The sequence below is a fragment of the Hyaena hyaena genome, unplaced genomic scaffold (assembly GCF_003009895.1).
Source record: "Hyaena hyaena isolate Hyena2069 unplaced genomic scaffold, ASM300989v1 scaffold_899, whole genome shotgun sequence".
NCBI classification, from domain to species: Eukaryota; Metazoa; Chordata; class Mammalia; order Carnivora; family Hyaenidae; genus Hyaena; species Hyaena hyaena.
In genome coordinates, this window is record NW_024081530.1 from 183468 (window position 1) to 188700 (window position 5233).

Sequence of the window (5233 nt, forward strand, 5' to 3'; positions counted from 1 at the left end):
TAAATTATAAGTTCTTTGGTAGTTTGACGATTAAGTGCACGTAAGCATGCATCTAGTAGGTTCTTACCTGTTAGTTGTATCTAAGTATGCACTTATTAGGTATTGTGAGCATATGAAATAGAAGATTTGGCTCTCTTGCTCAAGGAGTTTATAATCTAGTTGGAAAGACAGAGATGCATAAGTGATTTTCATAACAGCCTTCATAGTACGGGCTCATGAAACAACGTTCTTTCATTCATGAAATATTCATCATGTTATACCATTTTAGGTACTGAAGGTCCAGGGGTAAATAGCAATGAGAGCTCTGCTTTTATGGAACTCACATTTTTGCCTGTGATTCCTCAATATAATATTTCAGGTTCACTCATACTATCTCTCCTTCCTCATTTCCTGTCACTTCCTTTAAGATGCAGATTCTTAAGCCACATGGACAATTCATGAATTGTTTGGTTGAAGCTTATAGAGCTTGTGAACAGCAGAGCCAGGCCAGATGGAGCCCGCATGATCCTTGTGCTGATGCTTTAGGTTCTCACCGCCATGCTCATCGAAGGTAGAAAATATTATGTTAATGGACAGAAATATTTTCCATGAAAATGAAGTAATTTCAGTGCCTTGTTTGCAACATTTCCTTTTTTTGACGACAGCATAGTAGGCTGAGTAATATCCCCTGCCCAGATATCTGTAATTGAATCCCTGGGACCTAGGAATATGTTGCTTATATGGCAAAAGGAATGTTAAAGATGTGACTAAGTTGATGGTACTGAGATGGACAGATGGTCCTGGATTATCTGTCTGGACCCCATATAATTGCAAAGGTCTTTACAAGAGCAAGTCAGGAGGTCAGGGGGAGGGTAGTGTTATGCTATTGGCTTTAAGGATGAAGGAGGCAGACAAGAGCCAGAAGCCTCTAGAAGCTAGGAAGGGAAAGGAACTCTTCCCTGAAACTTGCAAAGGGAACCCAGTGCTATGTGTGTATTATAGATTACTGACCTCCAGAGCTGTAAAGCTGTAAGATCATTATCTTATTATTATCACTGTGTTGTTTTAAGTCGCTAAGTTTGTAGTCATCTCTTACAGCCACAAGAGGAAATGAATGAAGATGGTGTAGCAGAAAGGTGTCTTCATCTGTGAAATGTGAGCTTTGGACCTGTTTAGGCCCATGGCTCTTTCCGGTTTGCAGTCTAAGCCCACCAGGTTTGGATCTTCAGCAGGAGACAGAGAGGATCACTCAAGGCTCACACTCCTGCCTGGGCATGTTTGGAGTTTGAGTGCTCAGTCTGAACTAGGAGTCCAGGAGTTAATCTAAGGCACAAATGTTTTCAGTGTTCAGTCTAAAATGCAAGCAGCATTTTACTGGCAGCCTCTTAAAAGCACATGACTCATTCAGAAATACAACATTTGGTCGATGACTATGTCAGACTTTCAGGTAAATTTAATCAATGGACAACCACTATTTTATTTTTCTCCAAACCAGAATTTCATATTACATTTCATTCCATTAGCCTTGATATAAAGTGGCAGTTGATAGCAAGCCATATTGACAGGCCCTCCTGGGCATAATCTAGTAGTCACCTTAAATCACTTACTCACGCCATGATTCATGGCACACAGAGGAGCAGGTAGTCATTGAATATTTAAATATAAAGCTAAAACAACAGACTACTCAGAATCTTCTATTTAGGTTATTTAATCCACCTTAATTAATTAGGAGGTATTTGACTGCCCCTCAGCATCTCAGTCATAACACATGCAGTATGTGTACTTACCATGATAAAGGGCAACAGGCAGGTTATCCTTGGGTGGGGGAGGTTGATGACAGTGTCTGACTTTCAAAGTTGCGGTCCCCAGGGGCTCACTCCTGCAGTGAGCTCCCACCAGGGAGAGCTGTCTTTCTTCAATGCAGGGGATGATGAATATCATTGTAGATCACAAACGTTTCTTGATCACATAGTAAATGTCAGGCTAGTCATTAGGAGTTTAAAGATTAATAGGATTCAGATATGCAGACTGCAGGGTCCTCAGTCTCAGAAGGAAGAGCAGAAGTCCTAACACAGGGAGTTTCTCTGAAGTTTTTGAATTATCTCCCACTGATGAGTTATTTTGGTTTAGCAGTGCTGGTGACAAGAAAGCTAATGGTGACTTAAGAAGCCAGCTTCTTGCAGGAGGCTAACACGATAGTTTCTGAGGTTGAAGAAAGACGCAGACCTGGAGGTTCTTCTCGGTCACTGGAAAACACTGCAGTGAGATAGATGGTCTGGTAGCAGAACCATCACCTGAGAATAGGTGACGTCACTTGGAGAATAGTTCTGGGTGGTCTTCCCACAGCATTCGATTCCTGCTGGGAACCATTTAGCTCACAACATGTGTAGTTTGAGAATCTGAAAAAGAATTCAATCAGACCAACAGAAAATCCAGCTATGAACAAAAAGTCTGTGTTGGGCATACGCTGAGAGTAACATGTGAACCTGTCACAAAGGAGAACAAAGCAGACCTCTGCGGGCCACAGAGCGAAGAGGGTGCTTGGATCCCCCCAGGTTTTGCTTTAAAGAAGCATGTGATGCTATAAACAATTCAATTGGATCTGATTATTATAGTATGTGAATGCTTCGGTTGGTCATGTGAGTATTTTGCCCACGAGGTAGATGTCCAGCAGTAGCAAGAACACAGAGATGTGAACAGATTAAATCCCCCACCCGCATTGTGTCTCTTCTCCTGTCAGGTCTTGTTAGAATCCCAGAACCATGGCCTGCAGTGCATAGCCCGCAGTGGGGAGAGCAATAGTCACTGAGGGCAGAGTTCTGTGTGTGAGCTGTGGTCTTCAGTGTTGAGGCGTTGGTGAGACACCAAGGCAGGCTCTGCCATAGAAGAGCTCACCATCCATTTAGGGAGGTTTGCCGTATCAATGCAAAGATAACCATATGAGTTTGAAAGTGAAATATTCATCGAATGTTACAAATTTGTCCTGCAAGAATTGAAGGCAAGAAGGTTAGCCTTTTTTGGAAAAAGTGAGTGTTGGGCTGGATTTTGAAAGGACAAACCAGAAGACCTGCAGCTGATAAGTAAGAGAACCCCCATACACCTCTTTTTGCATGTGATTTGAACAGGAGCTGCTTACTAGAGCAGGATGGTGCTATGGGAAGACTCCAGAGTCTGGTAATAAGATAGACCTGAATCCAAATCACCACGCCCAGCCCTGCTGTTTCCTACCTTTGTGGGGAGGCACTAGAAGTGTCTCTGAGCCTCAGTGTTGTTACTTATAAAACAGAATAAGACTTAACATGTTTTTAAAAAGATTAATTGAAAAATATGTAAGGTGCCTAATGCAGTCTGAATATTAGGGTCTATGAAGGTAATGTTTAAGTGACTGCAAAAAGACTTCCGAAGCTAAAAACACTTAAAGAATGGAGATGGTCATGTCTTTCTCATGATTATCTATCCCTGGTAATGGTTTGAGTTGGTGGGGTCCCTTACTCCACGAAGTCCACTGGGGAACCCATGCACCTTTTATCTCAATCTTCTGTCATCTCCTAGGGTAGGGGTTTGCAATTTATGGTCTGTGTAAGTAAGTTTTATTGGAAACCATCCATGCCCATTTGTTAACATACTTTCTGCAGCTGCTTTCATGGGTAGAGTTGAGTAGTTGCAATAAAGACTAAATGGGCCATAGAGATTTAAAAAAAAAAAACATTTACTACCTAGATCTTTAAGAAAAGCATTTGCTGATCCCTGCTATAGTCCTCATCTGCATGGTGGAGGCTCAGATATGGCCATGTCCATGTTCCAGCTCTCTAAAAAAGAAAGGAAATCCGAGGGCAACAATTTCCTTTTAATATGGAAGTTGTGCACATTACTTCAGCTCACATTCGGTGGTGAGAACTTGGTCACGTGGTCATATCTGATAGCCAGGCGTGCAGTATTTAGTTGGGCAACCATATGTCAGGCTGAAACCCCATGACTTTGGAATAAAGGATGAATGAATTTTGGAGGAAAACCAGCAATATCTGTCACACTATGAGTTCCTTTTCTTTCCAGGTATCAACTACTCAAGGAATCCCCAGTTCTTGTTCCTCCACTACAATATCCTACAGCTTCTGTTTCTTGCTTTCCAGAGTGTCTCAATTTTTATTTATCATTAATATCACCCAGTTCTCCTATAATTTTAGAGTATCTGGCTGACCCCTTTTAAAACTGCCCTATGCTGGGGTGCCTGGGTGTTTCAGTTGGTTAAGCATCTGACTTCGGCTCAGGTCATGATCTCAGTTTGTGAGTTCGAGCCCAGTGTTGGGCTCTGTGCTGACAGCTCAGAGCCTGGAGCCTGTCTTCGGATTCTGTGTCTCCCTCTCTCTCTGACCCACCCCTGCTCATGCTCTCTTTCTCTCTCTCAAAAAATAAATAAAACATAAAAAAATTTTTTTTTTAACTGCCCTATGCTTTACTACAGGATTTCCCAACCTTGGTACTTGACGCTTTGAGATGCATAGTTACTTGTTGAGGGGGAAAGGTAGGCTGTCCTGGGTACTATAGGATCATAAGTAAAATCTCTGTCTTTTATCCAGTAGTACATGCTGTTGTCACAACCCAAAATGTCTTCAGACATTGCCATATGTCCCCTGAGGAGGAAAGGAAAACTAAGTCATGTAGCCCCAAACTAGGGCATCTACCCTTTACCCTTCTTCATGTTTAAGGTTCACCAATCTTATGGTTCCCTCTTGGTTGAGATCATTCAAGATAATGACTTTTTTTTTTTTTTGGTACTAGAAAGCAGTGTTATTTGACTAAATTTAACATCTTAGGTACTGTGCATCTAATAAGTCCTTATCTCTATGTGTGAAGCCTTTTAACTCTAAAGAGCTCTTGGTAGTTATTCCACCCAAGTAATCCCATGGGTGTTAGGATCTCTTCTAGAATATCTGCAAGGATTGGACCAGGACTCTGAATTAGGGGAGACTTTGAGTCAGTCAGAAGAGAAGCCATTTGAGTTAAGTCATCCAAAAGGGGGCTCTTTGGAACAGAAGCTCCCTGAGAAACAGTCAAAGTGGACTTATTAAGTTCTCATGGCAAGAAAGCAACTAGCCATGCTACTATGAATCACACAACAGTCTAGACCTCAAACTTCAAGATGCATAAAAGTCATCTGGGAACTTGTTTAAACTCCTATCTGAGGCAGGCTGGGCAGAAATATATATTTTTAATAGGTATCCCAGGAGATTCTGATTTTAGTGATACATGGACC

The 5233-nt window shown here is 41.8% G+C and overlaps 1 long non-coding RNA gene across 1 annotated transcript; it reads left to right on the plus strand.

The window, feature by feature from the left end:
• Positions 1–418: 418 nt before the first annotated feature.
• On the plus strand, positions 419–4205 carry LOC120222637. Its single transcript, XR_005526094.1, has 3 exons — positions 419–550; positions 1078–1426; positions 4033–4205. It is a non-coding gene; the product is annotated as an uncharacterized LOC120222637 (long non-coding RNA).
• Positions 4206–5233: the final 1028 nt, after the last annotated feature.